This window comes from Scyliorhinus canicula, chromosome 1 (genome assembly GCF_902713615.1).
Source record: "Scyliorhinus canicula chromosome 1, sScyCan1.1, whole genome shotgun sequence".
Classification (NCBI taxonomy): domain Eukaryota; kingdom Metazoa; phylum Chordata; class Chondrichthyes; order Carcharhiniformes; family Scyliorhinidae; genus Scyliorhinus; species Scyliorhinus canicula.
The window spans coordinates 174,787,836-174,812,640 of record NC_052146.1 but is presented as its reverse complement, the minus strand read 5'-3'; the positions used below and the strand labels follow the sequence as shown (position 1 = coordinate 174,812,640).

Genomic DNA, 24,805 nt, shown 5'->3' with positions numbered 1-24,805 from the left:
TGTCTCAGTGGATTTCATCCTGGTGCTCCGGTTTCCTCCCAAACGTCCCTAAAGACGTGCTGTTAGGTGAATTGAACATTCTGAATTCTCCCTCTGTGTACTCGATCAGGCACCGGAATGGGGCGACTAGGGGATTTTCACAGTAACTTCATTGTAGTGTTCATGTAAGCCTATTTGTGATAATAAAGATTATTATTATTTTCATGGAGCCGGGCCAGGTTTAAAAAAAAAGAGTTGTGGTTCGCAACCCCTTAGAAGAGTCAGAAGCCCTAGTCTGCATGAGGTAACCCTTACTTTGAAGTGCAATAGTATTCCCTCATGCCACGTGCCAATCCACCCACCTCATGATAAGCTCTAGCACTTCCACAGACTTTGGGAACACCATAGTGTTTAGTGGTATGTGTAAAAAAAAAACTTTGAAAAAATGTAATCCGTTGATAACTTTCTCCTATGCTTGAAGAAGAAAGGTCTGGACCAAGCTAATAAAAAAAGTGCCAATCATCCGGCCCAAAGTTTCAAAAAACACAAACCAAACACCTCGGATCCACAAACATTGTGAAATGGACCACAGATATCAGAGAGCCCGAGCTGAGAATTAACTAATATCTCCCCTGGGGCACAAGTGTTATTGCAATCTCTAAATGTTATTGTGCATACTTGACCGAGAGCTCAGACAGCTACTAGAATACTAGAACAGCTCCTTTTCCCTAACTGCCCCTGCCCACCTCAAGGATCACAATCTAGGCGAAAGACTTGGGAGTCATTAAAGAGACAGTGGATGGGGGTGGTGGTGTGTAAAGAAACAATAGGATGTTATGATAGAATGAGATGGATTCAAAGAATAGCCTTCCTCACCTGTACACATTCAGATGATTCATTCTAAATGTGCATCCAGTGTAACTCTTACTTCCTAGACATAATGGAACAGAAAACCATAGCTTAGGGTGAGCCAGGCAGGAAGCTTGATTCAAAAGACCTGTCTCCATGGAAATAATCCCGGCACACATGATTGTAGCTCAGAGTGCGGGTGTGTGTGTGTGTGAGGTGGGGTCGGTGTCATGATCAAGTCATGATCACCTGCACCTGCTCAAAAGGCAATCCAGGAGGTGGCCACAGAGCAGGCAAGTGCTGGGGTGGACTGGTTAGGCCTAACTTGGTTCTGAAATTTTAGCCCCATTGTGCAGGCCTCCTACCCCTCATTGTTCACTCTCCCCCATACAATTTCAATGCCTCTTCCACACTCCTCTCCACATTCCCTCATATTGCCAATACCACATCCAGTCATCCATTACCCACAAAGGACAGAACTCAGGAGCCATGTGAAGATGAAAAAAAAAATCTAACAATCTAATAGAGCTCTTGCTCATACATACTTGACACACACTGGAAGGACTCATTCATGAAACCCATTCAAAATTTACAACCCCCCCGAACTGTGCAATATGTTGTAAAATCAAATTTCTATTTATGAACCACATCAAAGACAGCAAATCCTTCCACTGCCTCTTAAAACTGTCAATCAAACTGAGCTCCAGGCACCTGCCTGAGATAAGTGGGTTTTAAACTCTTGTAACTCAGTCGAGCATTCATAACAAGCGCAGGTGACCTTAAACTGACCTTAGGAATCAGCAACAGTGAAGTCTATTGGAGCTGAAGGGATACATGACTATTTCTTTTCTACATCAGATGCCGGTCAATGTATACCTGCAGCAGATGTCCTCTTTATTATTCGAATTAATAGTTGCAACCTGTTTTGTTTTTCATTTTTGAATGGCTTGCGCTTGTTATGAAATAATTTGAGATCACACTTCGACCTTATTCACCCTCTATACAAGTGCTTACACCTCCTTCCATAAAACCGTGATTCCCACACTGCAAGTTAAGATCTTGGAACAGCAAAAATGGCATCCGTTAGCACAAATTTCACATGGTCCTGCCATGTTTGTATTTCTCACCAGTGTGGTCTCTGTCCTTGTCTCAGCAAAAACAGGACCTTCCTAAAATCGGGGCAGGTCATCTACATTAGGGTCCCATCTGCCATTTTCACAAGGCCTCCGGAGTATATCTGACTCTTTAAAAATCCGGTTTTTAATCTGTCAAGTTTAAAATGTAGCCATTTCATGCCAGTTTCTGCCAACGTGGATAACCTGGTTTCTCTTCAAGGGGAGCAGCCAACAGCTATCTAACAATGGGTCAACTTCTTGAGCAACAGCGTAGCCTCTCCCTCAAGACATACTGACAGTGATTTACCCCATGGAGTCGTTCAGCAGGAAGAGGATTTATAGCAAGGAATCAGGCTGGGTGAAACACTACTCGTGTCACCGAAAGTCTTTTCATAAGGCAGGTTTCAATTAGGAAATAGCTACAAGATTGCAAACATTACCTCATATTATTTGTGTTGTACACAGCAAAATAACTATAAAATACCACTACCTCCTTTTTACCATAAGCAATACCACAGACAATCCACCTACAGATGTGCTCTTATATTGTTAAGTTGGAGGTTCCCCAAGAAATGATGACATCTCAGGGTCATTGAATCTTGAGGAACCCTGGGAAGAATAAAGCCTGTGGTCTTACCAAAGAGAGGTGCAGAACTTGAGCAATATTTTGGTGGCAGTAGGAAAGCATTCTCAGGGTATATTGGAAGGAAGAACTCTGAAGAAGATCACATGGACACAATGTTAATTCTGTTTCTCTCTCAAGATGCAGCCAGACCTGCTGGGATTTGCCAGCATTTTCTGCTTATACGCAGTATTTTGCTTTTGTCCAGGCCCTAAATGAATTATCGCAGGTTTTCAAGCTACGCACAAACCTCAGTAGTGATGTAAAATGAGAGCAATGAGGTCGAGTTCTAAGCAACGAGCAAACAAAGGCAGAAAAGAATGACTTGAATTTCTATTGTGCCTCTCACACCATGAAACGTCTCAAGGCACAGTAATCAGTACTGTAATGGAGACAACGTACCCCAGCCCAGCCTACATACAACATTCACTCCAATGCAGCACTCCACCTAGAGTCCAAGCTAAAAGCTTTTTAGAAGACGTCATGGCTGTGGCATCCTTTGTCATATGTGGGCAGCACAGTGATTAGCACTGCTGCCTCACAGCACCAGGGACCCAGGTTCATTTTCAGCCTTGGTGACTGTCTTCGTGGGTTTCCTCCCGGTGCTCCGGCTTCCTCCCACCGTCCAAAGATGTGCAGGTTAGGTTGATTGGTCATGATAAATTGCCCCTTCATGTTTAAAGATGCATAGGTTAGGTTAAGTAGTTATTGGGACATCACTTCCGGTGGCGGCTATGCAGGAGTAAGTTACAGATTTGGTGGCTCCCGCTCGGGTCGGACTTTTGGACCATTTCCCCCAATTTTCTACCGGACTTGAACTGTAAAACTGAAGACAGAGGCCATTGTGAACTGAATTCCCACATCGGTGCATGGAGAGAAGGACTAGAAGTGCTCGTAAAGGCAGAAACAGAAAGACAGAGAAGGCTTGGGCTGAAGCTTTAGCGGAAGGCAACATGGCAGAGGGCCGGACCTCTGGTTTGTTGACCCTCGGTCAACGGAGCAGTTGGTGCAAGTTATCCAGGAAGGCTTTGCCAAGCAGAAACAGGACTGCTTGGACCCGATAAAAGAGTCAATTGATCAGTTGGAGCTTAGATTGGACGCCCAAGATCGGGCGATCCAGTACGTGGAGAAGGCGCTGGCTGAGCAGGAGGAACATCAAACTGCGGTTGAGTTGCAAGTGGGGATGCTGAGAGACCAGCAGAAGAAGCTCCTGGAGAAGGTGGAGAACCTAGAGAATAGGTCCCACCGGCAGAACTTGAGAATCATTGGGCTCCCGGAGGGGTCCAAAGGAGCGGATGCTGGGGCATACATCGCAGAGATGTTTGAGAAGCTGCTGGGGGATGGGGAATTCTCCTGGCCCTTGGAGGTGGACAGGGCTCACAGAGCACTCGCGAGGAAGCTGTGAATGGGAGAAAAGAGACCCCCCCCCCCCCGAGGGCAATGGAGGTGAGATTCCACAAGTACTTGGATAAGGAGAGCATTCTACAGTGGGCCAAGCAGACACGGAGCAGTAAGTGGGACAACTGTATCCTGCAGGTCTACCAAGACCTGAGTGTGGAGGTGGCCAGGAGAAGAGCAGGATTCAACCAGATTAGGTCGATCTTTATGAAGAAAAAGTTGAAGTTCGGACTGTTGTATCCGGCCCGTCTCTGGGTCACGTACGAGGAGCAGCACTTTTATTTCGAGTCGCCCGAGGACGCGCTGGACTTTGTGAAAAGGAAAGGACTAGCGTGAAAAGGAAAGGACTAGTGGTGGACTGAGAACTTTGGAACTTAGCTGCAACATTCATGAGGCGGGGGGGGGGGTTGGTTGTTTTTCTGTTCTTTCAAAAAAAAGTCTCCCGTTTTTTTGTTGTGTGGAAGCTGTTTGTAATGCCTGCTGTATTGATTTGGGACCAGTGGCAGAGCTGAGCGAGTTAAAGGTTATCATTTGCACTGTTGGGGGATGGAGGTGTGCTTGTTTAGATTTTGGTGTTTTTCTGTCGGGCAATTGTGTGGGGATTGTTTGAATTGGAATATGTTTATATGAGCGGGGGAGGGGGGTAAACAATAGGTGGGAGACTATCCGGCACCAGGGATGGGGGGGGGCCACCAAGCTAGCTGGGCGGGCTAACTCACGGAAGCATAGCGGGGGGTGTGCATATGTTTGGTTTATTAAAGGAGTTGGGTTACAGAGTGTTGTTACTGGTGGGAGGGGGGGAAATGTTCTGCTGACGAGGGAGGGACTTGGGCTAAGGGACAGACAGAGGTTGGGGGCGGAGGCTGGCTGGGGGCGGGCCGGTGGAGGCGCAGAGCATGGGCTGGAGGCGGGCCCAAAATAGGGGATAGGTAGAAGGGCTGGGGGTCCCGATCGGGTTGGAAGAGATAGTGGAGGGTCTGAAGGCCATGCAGGGGGGTAAAGCCCCGGGTCTGGACGGGTACCCAGCGGAGTTTTATAAAAAGTTCTCTGGGATACTGGGGCCAGTGTTGATGAGGATGTTCAATGAGGCAAGGGAAAGAGAGGTGCTGCCCCCGATGATTCTGAAGTGGGACAAGAATCCGGAGCTGTGTGGGTCCTACAGACCTATATCCCTGTTGAATGTGGATGCCAAACTGCTGGCCAAAATTTTGTCCTCCAGATTTGAGGAGTGTGTTATGGACGTTATTGGGGAGGACCAGACGGGTTTGTTAAGGGTAGGCAGTTGGTGGCCAATGTAAGAAGGTTGTTAAATGTGATCATGATGCCCCCGGAAGGTAGGGAGGTGGAGGTAGTGATCGCAATGGATGCAGAAAAGGCTTTTGATTGTGTAGAATGGGATTATCTGTGGGAGATACTGGAACGGTTCGGATTTGGGCGGTGCTTTATTGACTGGGTCAGGCTCCTGTGGCAAGCGTACGGATGAATAGGACAACATCGGACTATTTTACACTGCACCGGGGGACGAGACAGGGATGCTCTCTCTCCCCACTGTTGTTCCACTAGCTATCGAGCCGTTGGCAATTGCTCAGAGAGCCTCAAGGGGCTGGTCTGGGGGGGGGGGTTCTCGCTCTATGCAGACGACCTGCTTCTGTATGTATCGGACCCATTAGAGGGGATGGAAGAAATCATGAGGATTCTGGGGGAGTTTGGCCGGTTTTCGGGGCATAAGCTAAATATGGGGAAAGTGGAATATTTGCGGTCCAGGCGCGAGGACAGGAGAGGCGATTGGGGGAGCTGCTGCTTAGATTAGTAGGGGGAAGCTTTAGGTACCTAGGCATTCAAGTGGCGCGGGAATGGGACCGGCTGCATAAATTAAATCTGGCCCGACTAGTAGACCAAATGAAGGATGATTTTCGGAGATGGGACGCGCTCCCGTTATCATTAGCTTGGAGGGTGAAGATGACGGTCCTCCTGAGCTTCCGGTTTGTGTTTCAATGTCTCTCCATCTTTATTCCGCAGTCCTTCTTTAAACGGGTCAACAGAGTGATCTCTGGATTTGTTTGGGTGGGCAAGACCCCGCGAGTAAGGAAGGTAACGGTTGAGCGGAGTTGGGGAGAGGGCGGGCTGGCACTGCCAAATTTTAGTAACTATTACTGGGCGGCGAATATAGCCATGATCAGGAAGTGGGTGATGCGTCAGCATGGGAGTGTGTGGAGGCGGCTTCATGCAAGGGCACCAATTTGGGGACGTTGGTAACTGCGCCTCTGCAGTTCCCGCTGGAACGGTACTCCACCAGCCCCATGGTGGTGGCGGCCCTGATAGTCTGGGGGTAATGGAGGAGACATGTGGGTGCATCGGTCTAGTCCCTAATCTGTAATAATCACCGGTTTGCCCCGGGAAGTATGGATGGCGGGTTCCGGATATGGTGGAGAGCAGGGATTGAGTGGATGGAGATATGTTTATAGAGGGGGCTTTCTGAGTATGAGGGCGCTGGAGGCGAAGTTTGGGTTAGCAAGGGGAAACAAATTCAGGTATCTGCAGGTGCGGGACTTCCTACGTAAACAGGTCAATTCCCGCTCCTACGGCTAAGGGGGATTCAGGACAGGGTAGTTTCCAGAGGGTGGGTAGGAGAAGGGAGCGTCTCTGACATTTACAAGGAAGTTATGGGGTCAGAGGAGACGCAGACCGAGGAGCTGAAGCGGAAGTGGGAGGAGGTGCTGGGAGGAGAGATAGAGGATGGTCTATGGGTGGACGCGTTGAGTAGAGTCAACACATCCGCAACATGTGCCAGGCTCAGCCTGATACAATTCAAGGTCGTTGATCAGGCTCATATGACAGTGGCCCGGATGAGCAGATTCTTTGGGGTGGAAGACAGGTGTGTAAAATGTGCGGGAGGACCAGTGAACCATGTCCACATGTTCTGGGCATGTCCGAAGCTTCGGGGATTTTGGCAGGGGTTTGCTGATGTCATGTCCGGGTGTTAAAAACAAGGGTGGCACCGAGTCCAGAGGTGACGATTTTCAGGGTGTCGGAAGACCCGGGAATCCAGGAGGAGAAAGAGGTAGGCGTTCTGGCCTTTGCTTCCCTGGTAGCCCGGAGACGGATACTATTAGCTTGGAGGGACTCAAAGCCCCCGAAGTCGGACACCTGGCTATCGGACATGGCTAGCTTTCTCTGTTTGGAGAAAATCAAGTTCGCCTTGAGAGGGTCACTGCGAGGGTTCGCCCAGAAGTCGCAACCATTGGTCAACTTCTTCACGGAAAATTAATCATTAGCAGAAGAGGGGGGGGGGGGGGGGGGGGGGGGGGGGGGAGGGGTTTGGTTCAGCTTAGAGTAGGGTGTTAATAAAGGTGGGACCTGTAAGAGAGGGAGACGGCATTTACACTATGTTTATACTTTCATGGGCAATGTTTATTTTGTTGTTGTTATAATACAAAAAAAACCTCAATAAAAATGCTTATTAAAAAAAGTAGTTATTGGGCTAGGACAGGGAAATGGGCTTGGGTGGGGTGCTCTTCCAGAGGGCTGGTGCTGACACGATGGGCCGAATGGCCTCCTTCTACACTGTAGGGATTCTACGAAGTCACCTATTGATTAACTAGCTCTCTGGAGGATTGTAGTTAGGCCCCAAAACAGGTCAGGTCAGTGTTACCAAAAAATGGGAAAACAGGGATGGCATCGGAATGTGAAAACCAAACAAATCCGCAACCTGGGCCCATTCTCACACAATTTAAACAAGGGAATGTGAAATAGGTTCTCATTTCCTTTCTTGTCAGTGATTGGGAATTAAAATACCTTAAAAAAACCTGGACTGACACTCCTCAGAAAGGAAACAGAAACTTGTTGAGCATGTGTGCCTGGAGCTCTGGTATAGTGATGTCACTCACCGAGAAGGTAACTGAGAAGTGCCTCAAGAGAGTAGCTATGCCCTGATGTTCTATAACCTTGTAAATAGATGATGTAAATAAAAGGGCATTTAAAATACTCCAGCGAGATCTCTTCTGGAGTAAGAGAAATCCTTGAAATTGGAAAACTGTGCCTTTTTCTCCAAAAGGATCTGCTCTGTATATTTGTCACTTTTAAGAGGATCCAAGTCCCAAATAGCAATCCTAGTTTCGAACAACTATTATTATGGATGACAGCGCATGTATTCTGATGGGCAATGGATCGCAAAATAAAATTTAAATGCTGGCAAAGGTTTCGGTCTCTTCCACAGTACTGAAACAGCCTGTACCAAAATCACAAATAACATCCTTTGTGATTGTTGTGATCTTTGCAAACTTTTCCCCCTCATTCCTCTCAACCTGTCTGTAGCCTTTGACATGGCTGATCACACCATCCTCTTCCAACGTTTATCCACTGTTGTCCAACTGAGTCAGACTGCAATCACCTGTTTTTTTGTCTCATTTATCCAGTCAAAGCCAGACAGACAATTGCCCGCAATAGATTCCCTTCCCGTTCCTGCACTTACTTTCTGCCAAGGATTTATCCTTGGCCCCCCCTCTTATTTCTCATCGCTCCTTGGAGATATCCCCCCCTCTTATTTCTCATCGCTCCTTGGAGATATCATCTCAAAAACATGTTCGATGCCACATATACATGAACACTCAACTCTAACAAATTATCATCACTCTACCATCTGACATGTCACATTGCTTGTCTAACATGCAGTGTTGGATAAACAAAATTTCCTCATCTACATATTTGGAAGACCAAAGCCATTCCACCCTCCATTTACCATGGGGAAATGCACAACATCCCGCCCTTGGTGTGAGGATTGTTTGATAACACTCCTGTGAAGTGCCTTGGGACATTTTACTACATTAAAGGAACTACACAATTTTTTGTTTTTAAATTTAGAGTACCCAATTCAATTTTTTCTAATTAAGGGGCAATTTAACATGTCCAATCCACCTACCTTGCACATCTTTTGTGTTGTGGGGGAGAAACCCACGCAAACACGGGGAGAATGTGCAAACTCCACACGGACAGTGACCCAGAGCCGGGATCGAACCTGGGACCTCGGCGCTGTGAGGTTGCAGTGCTAACCACTGTGGCACCGTGCTGCCCCAAAGAAGGAACTATACAAATGTGGGTTCAATTTTAAAAAAAACTGAGGCTATACGATTCAGCATTACTCCCCATTAATTCATTGCTTCTCTTTTGATCTCAGTAATCACTATAATTATTCAGCAGAACACCACAACACAAGCCAGAGTTTGTGTGGTTTTGTTTGGGTGTGAAGTGGTGGGCAGCTGCGGAGAGAGTGGCAAGGATCTAATTGACAAGATGATATGGTGAAGAATGAGCTCTGGTGCTTCTTACATTTAGTGTGTGACCAGATTCTCCAAGATTCAAAAAAAGATCTTTGCCAAGTATTAATGGTGCAAGTCGTTTCTGAAGAGATACAAATAAATAAAATTTGTAACTCTTGAAATTTATTGGAAACGTTAGAAACTAAAGTTGTTGTTTGCTCTCCACTGCCAGGATACATCGAGGGAGAGACAAGGACAGTGACCTTGAGGTTAATGAAATACTCAAGTCCTATTTCCTCTGCAGATTTGTTGTTTTGGTTAAGTGTACAAACATTCAAGGAGATTGCAGATGATTATTGACCAATTCCTACTTTTAATTGCCATTTGTTCAGCAACTCAGTGTGGTAGTATGACTACGGGATTACGGTACCTGGGAGTGTGAGCTGCCATTGGTGCAGAGGGCTCGCTGCCCATTGGCCCAAGTATCGTGCTCTCCATATTCCTATTGGCTAAGAAGAATGTAGCGCCGTCTACGAGGCGGGGTATAAGAACCCGTGTTCCCCTGCAGCCAGGCCATTTCCTGTACGTCTGCTGCTGCGCTCACTTCTTGCTAATCAAAGCCTTTCATTTCGGACTTCACCTACGTTTTGTGTCCATTGATTGGGCATCACTCAGCCAACCTAGAAGACCCATCTTTCAATTTCTAATTCATCGTAGATTAAGAATTTCAAACCGCATCGGCCAGTTAAAGTTCAAGGAATGTAGCCCTGGATGCTGATGTGCTGAAGCCAGTCTATTTGCTGCCTGAAACTCTCATCCTTTCAGGATCTTTATCACAAAAGTTAAAGAATTGGATGTTCAATCAGCTCCAGGATCTACTGTGGATTAATAATGATAGGATTCATCACAGTCTTATAAGTTACAAGCAGTGCAACCCAATCCCCTCAAAGGGATGGAACTTTGTGGAAAGATGGCGATAAAGGGGCAGTCAATCGGAGCATGCACCAATTCTGCCCTGTAGATGTGGGTTGAAGTAGAGGCTGGAATTCTCCAGTCATTTCGATTCACTTCTTCCCCCGGCTGTGCACTCATGCCCTCGGGGTTCCCAGCGCTGTTGGGTGGTAACAATGGGAAATCCCATTGACAAGCAACAGAAAGATAGAATCCTGCCGTCAGCAAACACCGTGCTGGGGAACCGGAGAATCTCGCCAATAATCTCAATGTAAAACACGCTCATTGAATAGGAGATGGGGAGCGCAGGAGGCGATAGAGGCCGGTGTTCTGGCCTTTGCGTCCCTAGTAGCCCGGCGGAGGATCTTGCTCCAATGGAAGGATGCGAGGCCCCCAAGCATGGAGGCCTGGATCTCTGATATGGTGGGGTTCATTAAATTGGAGAGGGTGAAATTTGCCCCGAGGGGATCAGTACAAGGGTTTTTCAGGCGGTGGCAGCCTTTTCTGGACTTCCTGGCGGAAAGGTAGGGAAATAGGCCGATAGCAGCAGCAACCCGGGGTGGGGGGGGTGGGAGGAGAGAACTGTGCACATGGGTTTGTGGAGGGTGCTATCGCAGTGCTCCCTCGGCACAGTCCCTCCAATAGCGCAGTGCTCCCTCGGCACAGCACTGAAGTGTAAACCCAGTATTCATGTATTCAAGAGTGAAATTTAAATCTGCAATCTTCTAACTCAGCAGGATCTCTCCCAGTAAACCAGCCATTTTTAAACCCAGAGCAGTGACCTGTGGATGGGTCATGGGTGGTGCGGGAGGGTCGTGCACCCATGTGTCACGGTGTTCCCGATCAGGCCTGCCGCCACCAGCTTTCAGAATGCCATCCCGCACACGCCTGCCCCCTAGGCAGTGCGCAGGTCAATAAAACCTAGCATGCTGAATGCCTTCTTCACCACCCTGTCCACCTGCGACTCCACCTTCAAGGAGCTTTCACAGGAGTGCAAGCCGTTGACCAACTTGTTTCAAGACCTGCTGGTAGCCAGCAATCAGTGGAGTAAAGTAGGGGAGGAGACATGTAGGGTGAGGACATTACCAGTGCAGTAGATAACGGGGAGCCGATGGATGTGGTATATCTGGATTTCCAGAAAGCCTTTGACAAGGTGCCACACAAAAGGTTGCTGCATAAGATAAAGATGCATGGCATTAAGGGTAAAGTAGTAGCATGGATAGAGGATTGGTTAATTAATAGAAAGCAAAGAGTTGGGATAAATGGGTGTTTCTCTGGTTGGCAATCAGTAGCTAGTGGTGTCCCTCAGGGATCCGTGTTGGGCCCACAATTGTTCACAATTTACATTGATGATTTGGAGTTGGGGACCAAGGGCAATGTGTCCAAGTTTGCAGATGACACTAAGATGAGTGGTAAAGCGAAAAGTGCAGAGGATACTGGAAGTCTGCAGAGGGATTTGGATAGGTTAAGTGAATGGGCTCGAGTCTGGCAGATGGAATACAATGTTGACAAATGTGAAGTTATCCATTTTGGTAGGAATAACAGCAAACGGGATTATTATTTAAACGATAAAATATTAAAGCATGCTGCTGTTCAGAGAGACTTGGGTGTGCTAGTGCATGAGTCACAGAAGGTTGGTTTACAAGTGCAACAGGTTATTAAGAAGGCAAATGGAATTTTGTCCTTCATTGCTAGAGGGATGGATTTTAAGACTAGGGAGGTTATGTTGCAATTGTATAAGGTGTTAGTGCGGCCACACCTGGAGTATTGTGTTCAGTTTTGGTCTCCTTACTTGAGAAAGGACGTACTGGCACTGGAGGGTGTGCAGAGGAGATTCACTAGGTTAATCCCAGAGCTGAAGGGGTTGGATTATGAGGAGAGGTTGAGTAGACTGGGACTGTACTCGTTGGAATTTAGAAGGATGAGGGGGGATCTTATAGAAACATTTAAAATTATGAAGGGAATAGATAGGATAGATGCGGGCAGGTTGTTTCCACTGGCGGGTGACAGCAGAACTAGGGGGCATAGCCTCAAAATAAGGGGAAGTAGATTTAGGACTGAGTTTAGGAGGAACTTCTTCACCCAAAGGGTTGTGAATCTATGGAATTCCTTGCCCAGTGAAGCAGTTGAGGCTCCTTCATTACATGTTTTTAAGGTAAAGATAGATAGTTTTTTGAAGAATAAAGGGATTAAGGGTTATGGTGTTCGGGCCGGAAAGTGGAGCTGAGTCCACAAAAGATCAGCCATGATCTAATTGAATGGCGGAGCAGGCTCGAGGGGCCAGATGGCCTACTCCTGCTCCTAGTTCTTATGTTCTTATGTTCTTACGTTCTTATGTTCTTAGGAGACACGGGCAGGCCATGGGGCAGAGAAGAAAAGGAAAGGGGGTGGGGTTGAAGATACTCAAAAGGAATGAGAGGGACAAGCAGGATGGACAAAGCCACAAGGGATCGGTCCAAGGGCAAGCTAAGACCCAAATGGGATATAAATGCCTGTAAAATAAGTGTTTGGCCGTATTGGGGAATGCAAAATATGTATGCCGACTAAAGGGGGGGGGGGGGCGGGTTATGGCCACAGTTGTGGTGAAGATGCTCACTTGTAAATATATGGGAATGATCAAATGGCAACGCTCTGCCCGAAAAGCAGGGCACAACATCGCCGATAGAAGCTGGGAGGACCTGCTCCTGGGATCTACACAGATCGCAACACCTCGAGAGACCGAATACGATCTCGCGAGACGTCACAATGTAAATCCCGCCCATGGTGGATGGGATCACATTTTGGCAAACGTGCATATTAGAACAAGACAGCTAGCCTTACTCTAATATGCAGTTTCCCGAGGCACTGGGATCTATCCCCTTCGGAGATCTCGGGGAAGCGCAGTTCAGTCCTGGTCTCCACAAAAGGGGACCAGATGGAATGGCACTCGTGAGAGTCTCTCTCTCTCTCTCCTCCCCCTCCCCCCCACAAGTGCTTGGTCTTTGGGCAGGGTGGTAACCTGGCACTGCCACCTGGGTACCAGTCTGGCACTTCCCATGTGCCAGGGGTGCCAAGCTGGCATTTTTCACGTGGTGCCGATCGGGCCCTGAGGAAGTGAGGGGGCGGTGGGGAAGGCCCGGGGCCATGTCAGGGGATCCAGAGATCGTCATTTAAAAATGATGTCCTGATCTCGCTACACTGAAGAGTGGAGCTCCTCAGTGCTGAAAATGCGGCCACTTGCTCCCCGCTAATGCCCCCTATCTAACCCGAGCGCCATTTGCTGGCGTTGTGTTTCTCTCGCCGCTGTGAGCGCCAGGAAACACGCGGCTAAACGCCCTCACTGTGGGACTTTGTCCCAGTTTAGTTAAAATCGCTTCCTTTGTGTTGGGTTTTGCGCAGTTTGTCATTTATAAATTATTGGATATAAAATATGAAATCTCAATGAAAACATTTATTTTTTAAAAATTGGTGAGATTGTGCCATTGCTTCTTTTTTTTTTTCTTTCTGCCATTCCAAACACGCGAACATGAACATGATTATAAGGTTGGGGCTGGATTTTAAGACCCACTAGGGCCAGAAATGGAGGCAGGGACATCTAACTAGCAGCATTGGGTCATGTGCCAGTATACCTGCCCCTCTGCAGGTATGTTGGCAGATCTATCTGTCTGCATTCATTGGGTAGACTACTAAAGTAATAAATGGCCGATTGAAGCCCATTAACAGAGGCTGACTCTGATTTTCCAGTTGGCTCCCAGAGTCCCAGAGGAAGCAAGTACGTCAGCTGGCTGAAAGCAGCCCCCCGGCAGCAAATCAGGATGTCAGCCAGTGTTTCAGGCCGGGCTAAAGGCCCTCCCTACCTGTCTGGGTGCAGCAGGAGCCACATCCTACTCTGTAGATGGGTTCCCCAACTCTCTTTCCCCCCCAAGAGATGACCTGGCTGCAAAAGCTATTTTGTTTTTTAAAAACACAAAACAAAACCTCAAAAGTTGGAGAGAGTGTGCCTCCATTTTGAAGCAGTCTTTCCATCACTTTCCTCCCATTCCATCCTCCTGCTGCGTTCAAGCTAGAAGGCCTCCGAAAGGCCCCCAGGCTTCCAGACCCGGCCTTAATTGGACACAAAGCCCACCCTCTGCCATTAATGGCTGCCCCGGGAAGAGCACTGAGTGACTGTGATCCCAAACAGCGCAGACGCCTGACCCCAATAGGAGTCCGACGGGTCCACAGGGAAAATCTATCCTTTTGTTTGTTTTGTCCTTAGATTTTGTGTGTGTGTTTTTCTATTTGTTTAATCTGAACTGTTGACATTGAAACAAATATTCACTTTTTCTCCCCCACATAAGGAGGTCACATCACATAGGATGTCACGGCTGCTGCAGGACAAATACCCAATGGACTCCAGGAATGAGAAGCAATCCAGGAAAAAGCTCAGTGCTCTTGGCAGTGCTGTCAGTGGCCACCATTCTCCCCCCCCCCCATCCCCCGCCCTATCCTGCCACCTTCCCCATCATGTACATGCCCTCAGTCATGCGCAGATTGTGGGGTGTGTCCCAATTTAAGGGATGGAAGCAGGGAAGGGAAGATCAGCCTTGGACCTTCCCACCCAGAACCTACCTCCAGAGGAGGTGTGAAAGTAGCTGGAATCAGTCTCGACCCCAACTTGTCAAATTCACAGGCCCGCCCACCTGCTACAGGGGTAGAAGATTTCAACCAAAGCCTCAGCTGCAGTCCTTTCTCAATTGACAATTGCAACATTCAGGCTTCAAATATAACATCTTCATAGAATCTCTACAGTGCAGAAGGAGGCCATTCGGCCCATCAAGTTTGCACCAACCCTCCAAAAGAGCACCCTACCTAGGCTCATTACTACCCCCCCCCCCCCTCCCCTTCTCCCCAATTCCACCTAACTTGCACATTTCTGGACTGTGGGAAGAAACCGGAGCACCCAGAGGAAACCCTCGCACACACGGAGAGAAAGTTCAAACTCCACACAGAGAGTCGCCCAACACCCGAATCAAAGCAGGGTCGCTGGTGCTACGAAGCAGCAGTGCTAACCACTGTGTCAACCTCTTCACTTACATACAATTGGTGATAGCGGGCATGCATACCAGTAGAAGAACTGAGGTTTCTCTGTGCCAATTCTCTCTCAGCTCTCAACATAAAGCACAGGAGCCAAGCAGTCTACCATTGATTCCAACATTTGAAGAGAGGAAGTTTTCAACAGGAGTTTTACAGACTCTCTCTCCGCAAATCAGATGCTATTTCAAATAAACTAGCCACCATTTATAAAATCACATGGCGCCAGTTTGAAAATAGATATCTCTGCTAGTGATCAGGTGGCAATTTGGATACCCAAGTTGCAGCCTCCAATTGTACACAGATACCAAGTTAGATCACACTTTCAGTATTAGTATATCTTAGAATTTAGCAAAGCTATTATTGCAGGACAGGCACGTAGCCAACTTCAACTCATTGCTTCAAAACAAGGTCAGGGTCATGGGGCATGTTTTGTCTGGTCCATTTCTGAAATTACACAAGAAGTGTGATAGGGTCATCCATCCATTCCATAAAACCTCAAATAAAGTTACCAGGACAGTATAACTCACTTCAATGTACACAGACCACGGAGCTGCATTTTATTCGGGGCAGGCCTGGACGTGGGCAGGTATTCAGCAGTACCCCAGATCCATCCTGGGCCATTTCCCGGAGGTCAGATGTGGGGGTGGGGGGAACATGAGCCTACCCACCCGCAAGAAGTGAGCCCCCATTTCACCTTGTTAAAAGCCAAGGCTAACTGGAACATTTCCAGTCTGTCTCCAAGTCCCAGGAGACATGGATAACAGCGTAGATAGTTTCCCCAAGGCAGATTGGGGCCAACACCCCAGACAAACAGAAAAGGTCCTCTTCGCCTTCCAGGCTTCAGCTGCAGCCACAGGCCTCCCCATGGAAGCACTCCTCCTCCACAACGGTGACCCGTGATGTGTTAGGCGGGTTGGTTTGACGTTGACTGCAACTGGATGCAGGAAAGCTAGAAACAAACGTCTTAACACCGGAGATGATCCAACATGGTTTTATTTAACTATGGACTGCTGTACATGTTCAGATGTGGGTTGACACTCTACTAATCCTACTGACGACCTCTTACTGGTTCGACCAGACTTACGAGCTAACACATGGCAGTAATGTCCACTGACTTGTGCACCCTGTCTGTCTCAGTGTCTGGGTCCCGAAAAGAGCCTTAATGCCCTGTGAGCTTTATAGTGGTGGTGTCTTGTCTGGTGATTGGTTGTTCTGTGTTGTGTGTTCATTGGTCATCTTATGTGTCAATCACTGCCTGTTTGCATCTCATTATATACATGAGTGGATATTATGACAACCCGGTTGCGGAGGCCATTATTGAATTCAAATTTACAAAAATTGGAAGGAAGATGTCTCTACCCTGGGGCCATCACTTACCCTGAAAGGCCAGCTCCTGTTTCTACTGAGCTGGAGGGCCAGTAGGAAGCCCTTCCATCTTCGAGAGTCCACATTCCAGCTATTAACTGGCCAATTCAAAGATCACAAATGAGTGACTGTTTCCCCACACAAGAGGGATCTTCTGAACTCCATATGAACCCCGGTGGTAGGGTTCAGAATCCTGTGGGGAGAATCCTGCCCTTAAGAGCCAGCAACTGACACCACCATCTTATTGATTGTCTGCAACTGGGATTCCATGGACTATATTGGTCAACAAAACGTTGACAAATTTAAAAAAAGCTTTCCTGAACACACATGATGGATAACTTGAATTTAAAATCATAGGCACGTAGCTCGAGTATCAGCAGGTATGGCACACAACTCTGCTCATTCTGCTTTTACACAAATTGATTAGCAAACCCAGTGCTATCTTTCAGAATAATGAGGATCCCAGTGGACCCAGGCAAACATACAAACAGAGCCCGACGATATTCGTGCAACATCCCCCACAGTTTACTTTAGTTGCCGGCAAAGCTCCAACAAAGGTCAATTGGGGGCGGGCGGCCGGGGGGTGAAAGACATGCATTATTCAAGTCCGAAAGCAGGGTTCGGTGGGCAGCGCCGGCTCTAGGGTTGCTGGCGCCCCGGGCAAGTTGAGCTTCGGCGCCCTTGGGCCGGGCGGGGCCGGGGGGGGGCGGGGAGGGGGGGCGGGGGAGGGGGGGCGGGGCCGGGGGGGGGGCGGGGAGGGGGGGCGGGAGGGGGCGGGGGCGAGGGGGGGGGCGGGGGTGGGGGGGGGCCGGGGGGGGCGGGGTGGGGCGGGGCGAGGGGGGCGGGGTGGGGCCGAGGGGGGCGGGGTGGGCCGAGGAGGGGCGGACCCGGGGGGGGGGCGAGGGAGGGGGGGGGGGGCGAGGAGGGGGGGCGGGGTGGGGCCGAGGAGGGGCGGACCCTGGGGGGGGGGCGAGGAGGGGCGGACCGAGGGGGGGGCGGGGGCGAGGAGGGCGGACCCGAGGGGGGGGCGGGGCCGAGGAGGGGGGACCCGCGGGGGGCGGACCCGAGGGGGGGGCGGACCCGAGGGGGGGGCGGACATGCGGGGGGCGGGCGGACACGTGGGGGGCGGGCGGACACGCGGGGGGGGGTGCGGGCGGGACACGCGGGGGGGGCTGGGCGGACCCTGAGGGCGGGGCGGGGGGCGGACCCGAGGGCGGGGCGGGGGGCGGACCGAGGGCGGGGCGGGGGGCGGACCCGAGGGCGGGGCGGGGGGGCGGACCCGAGGGCGGGGCGGGGGGGGCGGACCCGAGGGCGGTGGCGGGGGGGGCGGACCCGAGGGCGGGGCGGGGGGGGCGGACCGAGGGGGGCGGACATGCGGGGGGCGGTGCGGACACGCGGGGGGGGCGGGCGGACCCTGAGGGCGGGGCGGGGGGCGGACCCGAGGGCGGGGCGGGGGGGGCGGACCCGAGGGCGGGGCGGGGGGGGGCGGACCCGAGGGCGGGGCGGGGGGGGGCGGACCCGAGGGCGGGGCGGGGGGGGGCGGACCCGAGGGCGGGCGGGGGGGGCGGACCCGAGGGCGGGGCGGGGGTGGGCGGACCGAGGGGGGCGGGACCCGAGGGGGGCGGACCCGAGGGGGGGCGGGGGGGGACCGAGCGGGGGGGGGGCGGACCGAGCCGGGGGGCCGCCCTGGGGGCGGGCGGCCACCGCGCATGCGCTGGTTGGCACCGGCCCAACTGCGCATGCGCGGGACCCGAGTCTCTGGCGCCCCTGAGCACGTGGCGCCCCGGGCGACAGCCCGAGTTGCCGGTGCCTTGAGCCGGCCCTGTCGGTGGGAGGTGGGCGTGGACACCAAACGCTCCCTCTCCAGGGACACCCGCTGGGAATAAAGCCGCTGATGATGGACAGGCAGTTCGGCCGGGCAACCCCCTCGGTCGCCCGCTGTCCAGACCTGTTAATGATGTGTTTCGCCCGACCCAGGTTCACCGGGTGCCCATAGATCAAGAGAGAGTGCAGCCTAAGACATTCAACATAAACATGGTACATGGACTCCACAAAAATGGCAGGGCTCTTGAACATCCGTGAAAATGGAAACATAGAAAATAGAAGCAGGTGGAGGCCATTCAGCCCTTCAAGCCTGCTCTGCCATTCATTATGATCATGGCTGATCATCAAGTTCAATATCCTCATCCCGCCTTTTCCCCATATCCTTTTAACCCAAGAGCTCTTGAAATTACACAACGTTCTGGCCTCAACTACTTTCTGTGGAAGCAAACTCCATAGATTCACCATTCCCTGGGTGACAAGATTTCCCCTCACCTCAGGCCGAAAAGGTTTACCCCTTATCCCCAAACTATGATCCCTAGTTTTGGACTTCCCAATCTCTTCCTGAATCTACCCTGTTTAATCCGGTTAGAATTTTGTAAGTTTCTATGAGATCCCCCCTCACTCTTCTAAGCTTCAATAAATATAATCCTAACCAATTTAGTCTCTCCTCATATAACAGTCCCCCATCCCAGGAATCAGCCTGGTAAACCTTCGCTGCACTCCCTCCATAGCAAGAACATCCTTCCTCAGATAAGGATACCAAAACTGGCCACAGTACTCCAGGCGTGGACTCAACAATGCCCTACACAATTGCAGTAAAACATCCCTATTCCTATACTCATTTCCTCTCGCTATGAAGGCCAACTTACCATCTGCCTTCTTTTCTGCCTGCTGTACCTGCGCGCTTACTTTCAGTGACTGATGCACAAGGACACCATGGTCTCGCTGAGTATCCACCTCTCTCAATTTATCAAATAATCTGCCTTCCTATTTTTGCTACCGAAGTGGATAACCTCTCATTTATCCACATTATACTGCATCTGCCATGCATGTACCCACTCACTCAGCCTGTCCAAATACCACTGAAGCACCTCTGCATCCTCCTCGCAGCTCACCCTCCCACCCAACTTTGTATCATCTGCAAATTTGGAGATAATACAGTCCCTCGTCCAAATCAATAATATATAATGTGAACAGTTGGGATCTTAGCACAGATTCCTGCGGTACCCCTCTGGTCACTGCCTGCCAATCAGAAAAAGACCCAGTCACTCAAGTGTTTTGCTTCCTGTCTGCTAACTGGTTGATGTACCATCAATTGTACGCGAGGCGAGTGATTTACCAAAGTCTGGCTTTAATTGACTAGAACACAGCTCTGCGATCGTCTACAATGGAAAGGGCCGATCGTTTGACCATTTATATCTCCTTAATAGAGGCATGGTTAACTCAGCCTCTCGGCCAATCGGTCGAGAGGCACATGACCGACCAGGGCCAATGGTAAGCCGACGTTCTGGCCCAATGGCAGACGAGTGTGCAGATCATATCACCACACTGGTCAACTCTACGAGTTACATCCACAAAAGAATTCCAGTAGATTTGTCAAGTATGATTTCCCTTTCATAAATCCATGCTGACTTTGTCTGATTACACCACTGCTTTCCAAATGCTGTGCTATGAAATCCTTGATAATGGACTCCAGCAACTTCCCGAAGTTAGGCTCACTTGGTGTGTAGTTTCCCGTTTTCTCTCTATATAGCGGGGTTCCATTCACAACACTCCAATCTGTAGGAGCCATTCCAGAGTCCAAAGAAATGTGGAAAATGACCACCAATGGATCTACTATTTCTCAGGCCACTTCCTTAAGTACTCTGGGATGAAGATTATCAGGGCCTGGAGAATTGCCCACCTTTAATCCCATTAATTTCCTCAAAACCATTTCTTTACTAATACGAATTTCCTTCAGCTCCACACTAAAACTTGTGTTTCTCAGAACTTCCAGTACATTATTCATGTCCTCCTTTGTGCAGACAGAAGCAAAGTATGAATTTAGTTCCTCAGTCATTACTTTGTTCCCTGTTATGAACTTTTATAGTCAGTTTTATGTTTCCCGCTAGTTTACTTTCAAATCCCCCGTTTTAAATCACTCCCTTGGTCTGCCTTTGCTGAATGTTAAACTGTTCCCAATCCTCAGATCTATTGCTTTTTCTCGCTAATTTGTATGCCTCTTCTTTGTATCTAATACTATCTCTAATTTCCCTTATAAGCCATGGTTTGGCCACAGTTCCCTTTCTACTCATGCGACAAATAGGAATAAACAACTTTTGGAGTTCACCTATTCGTTTCTTCGATACCCTCCATTGCCTGTCTACTGTCCTTCCTTTCAGTAATGATTCCCAGTCCATCATAACCAGGTCATGTCTCATACCATCCAAGTTACCTTTATTGAGGTGCAGGACCCTGGTCTCAGAATCAACTACCTCATTATTCACCTTGATCAAGAATTCAACCATATCATAGTCACTCAACTAGATTGCCAACTAATCCTCTCTCATTGCACAACACCCAGTCCAAGATGGCCTGTTCCCTTACTGGTTCCTCAACATACTGGGCCAGAGAACCATCCCATATACACCCCAGAAATTCCTCCTCTATTGTACTCATTTGAGTCACCCAATCTATCTGCAGATTAAAGTCACCCATAATCACTGATGTTCCTTTATCATTTGCATCTCTGATTTCCTGTCCATTGCTGATTGCCAACATTACCACTGGTCTATATACCACTCTTCCGAATGTTTTTTGCCCCTTTATGTTTCATAACTCGACCCAGACAGATTCCACATATCTATAATAATATCTTTCCTCAATATTGTATCAATATCTTCTTTAATCAACATTGCAACTCCACCACCTTTTCTTCTAAAGACTGAATAGCCCTCAAACGTTTAGTTCCCATTCTTGGTCACCTTGGAGCCATGTCTCCATAATCCCAACCAAATCGCTTTACAATTACATCTATCTGCGCAACTAATTTATCCATTTTATTTTGATTGCTCCACGAGTTCAGGAACAAAACCTTAAGGCTAGTTCTTTTAATGTTCCTTGTCCCATCTCTACTTTTTTTCCCCCAAACCAGTATCATTATCTGATACAGGCCCTTGATTTCTCTGCCTATCACTTTTCTTATTCTCCTTTCTATCTTTTTCTCTTGTTTGTGATCTCCCCTTGCTCCGAATCATTACATAGGTTCCCATCCCCCTGCCATACGAGATTCAACCACCTCCCTCCCCCCCCACCACTCTAGCAAGAACCCCCCACCTTCCAAGGACATCAGACCCGGTCCTGCCTGGGTGTACAGGTCCCACCTCCCCAGAACCATTCCCAAAACCCCTGAATCTGAAACCCTCCCCCTCACACCATCTTATGCCATGTATTCATCCGATACTTCTACTCTGACTAGCACATGGCACTGGTAGTAACACCTAGATCACTATCTTTTGAGGTCCGACTTCTCAACTTTCTTCCTAACTCCCTATATTCTGTTTTTAGGATTTCATCCCTTTTTTTAAAACCTGTCGTTGGTACCAATGTGCACCAGGACCACTGACTGTTCATCCTTTCCCTCCAGAATGTACTGTAACCGATCCAAGTCATCCTAGACCCTAGCACCAGTAAGGCAACATACTGTCCTGGAGTCTCATTTGTGGCCACAGAAACGCCTGTCTATTCCCCTTGCAATCAAATCCTCTATAACTATTGCACTGGCACACTTTTTACTCCTCCCCACTGGAGCAGAAGCAAACGTGGTGCAATGAATTTGGCTGCTGATGCTTTCCCCAGAGAGGTCAATCCTCTCAACATTACCCAAAATGGTACAAGTTTTGTAGGGGAATGGCCACGGGAAATTCCTGCCCTGACTGCCTTACTCTCGTGCTCTGCTTGGTGGTCACCCATTCCCTTCCTGCCTGTGGAGTCTGAGCCTGCAGTGTGACCACCTCCATATACTTTCCATCCACGATACTCTCCGCTTCACTTCATGGATGCTCCACAGAGTCTCCAGCTGTGCTCCAGCTACAAATAGTGGGCTTCCAGGAACTATAGCTGGAGGAACTTCCTGCTGGCCCCTGGCACTGGAAATGTTCCCGGCCTCCCACATGGAGCAAGATGAGCAAGCCAAGGCTTCGAGTTCTCCTGCCATGACTTATCCTTTTAAATTAAAGCGGTACAAACAGCGATTGCACGGCATTGCTGCATGCATCATCCTCCACCCCAGGTCCCCAGGCTTGAAGGGGAGGACACGCAAAGATGTCTCTAGGCGGTAGGCAAGGGAAAGGAGGTGGAACGTGTGCAGCAGCAGCCCACTTTTTTATTCTTTTTGGTCAGAATCCAGTTTGGTGCACTTAACAATAATGAGACCAATTGAAATGTTGGGGCGCTATCTACCCGAATTGAAACAGAGTCCAGTAGTGAGCGCGTTTAGCCAGGTGTTTCCCAGCACTTGGAGCACTGAGAAACACCATGCTGTTTAGCTCCCATTCGGGATACGGGATCTCAGTGGGGTACACCCTGACAAGGGGGTATTTAAACCCGTTTTCTGAATTGTTCTCACCAGAACTCCTCAGTGCAGAAGAAGAACAGACGCCATTTTTAAATGGTGTCCCAATCTCTCGGCCCCCATACACACCTACAAGGGTGTCCTCAGGACCCTCCGCAATCTCCCGCACCAGGTATCCCCAGGCCCGATCCATAGCATGGGAAAAATGCCAGCTGGCAGTGCCACTTGGGCACCTTGGCAGTGCCAGGTTGGCATTCGGGTGACACTGCCAGTGGGCAAGCATCTGGGGGCCTCCAAACTGCTGGCAGGTCCTCACGAGTTCTGTTCCGCCTGGTCACCATTTGTGGAGACCAGCATTGAACGGCACTCGCCCAAGACGAGTGGGTTAGATCCTATCGCCTTGGGTAGATCATGGGATTGCACCGTGAGACTAACTGTCTCACTCTAATATGCAGATTTGCCAAAAAAGGGGGCGGGATTCACATCACGATGTCTTGTGAGATTGCGTTAGATCTCGCAAGGCGTGGGGAGCCGGGTAGATCGCGGAAGAGGGATCCCAAGCATTTACTGGCCACGCTGCGCCTTCAGGCATAACGCGGCCAGTAGATCTCGCCATTTGTCTCTACCCAACCTCTGGTGGAAAGAGCTCAAGGAGTCCGGTATTGGCAGCAGTCTTTCAAATGTAAACAAAATTGTGCCTTCAATCAAAGTCTGCATTTCCACACTCCAAACTATCCAATACAAACCACCAGTAGATTAAAAAAATTCAAAGTACAATTTCCTCAGACATGGTATTATTTGAACTCGCAGAAAACATAATGAAAGAAAGGCAGGACTGATCAATTCACCTCAAGTGGGCACCAAGCAGTAAAACAACTGGCTCGAGGCTACACCTAACGTTAATCATTATTACTTTTTAGGAATTACCTCACACACTCCAGGAAGTCGGCTGCTTGCAGTATGTACACAATCACAAACTACCATCCAACTATTTATAAAAGTACAACTTTACAAGATCAATACACTTTGGAACAACTTAAAAGTCTTCAGTCACAAGTCTCCCACCCTTGAAGCATTTTCATGCATTAATTGTCAACAGAAGTTGACAACCCCACCATTTTAAAGAAAACGTCTATCAGTTGTGTATGTGCGAGAGAGGCAGGGACAAACTATAAGAAAACATTTAAGACAAAGCAATAAAACACACCAGTACAACGTGAAAGCTAGGGTATTGGACACTGCATCTAAAAACACAGAACAAAGGAGATTTTGATTAAACAAGTGCATTCTCCTCTGATCCTCAGAGTGAAGTTACCATGCTTGACTGAACACGGAGTTGTGAAAGGAAAGAGAACATCCAGAGACCCCACACAAAAACTGAGCAGGCAAGTCAGCTGAGGACATTTCCTAAACTCTCAACACAGCAACTGAACACTCATCCCACAACAGAAAACTTGGTTCAGCTGGTACTGCATTTCCACAGAACTCCTTCACACTTAAATTCAATTGCCAGGTTAGTTTATCCACTTCTCCACCCCCCCCCCCCCCCCCCCCAGCTGACAGAAAAGGTAAGCTGTGCACAGCAGCTTAAACCCAAAACAAGGGAGGGGGGGAAAAAAAGAGAAATCCTTTCTTACCTTGGAGGTAGGATACAGTTAACCCATGCCCAAGAAGTTTTCACTGCATTAAACTGTGCTCACAGACCATGCAGGCACTGGTCCCTAACCCAGTGGGAATTATCCATAACATTCCAGCCATGTCATTAGACAATGAAAGGTGAATTTTACAGTATGTAGAAGTCCTGGACCAAAACTAATGATGTCATCCCTTCCTTATATGG

At 49.2% G+C, this 24,805-nt stretch overlaps 1 protein-coding gene across 5 annotated transcripts in view; it reads right to left on the bottom strand.

Moving 5' to 3' along the window:
* LOC119969365 (filamin-A-interacting protein 1-like) overlaps positions 1 to 24,805 on the bottom strand; it is a 307,948-nt gene that overhangs the window by 93,227 nt on the left and 189,916 nt on the right. Inside the window, exon 1 of one of the 5 annotated variants that reach the window (XM_038802956.1) lies at positions 24,603 to 24,740. The exons of the other annotated variants lie outside the window; for them this stretch is intronic. The gene's annotated coding sequence lies outside the window, so the exon portion shown is untranslated. Of the gene's footprint in view, positions 1 to 24,602; positions 24,741 to 24,805 lie in introns of those variants that run through there. 5 annotated transcript variants of the gene reach the window in all.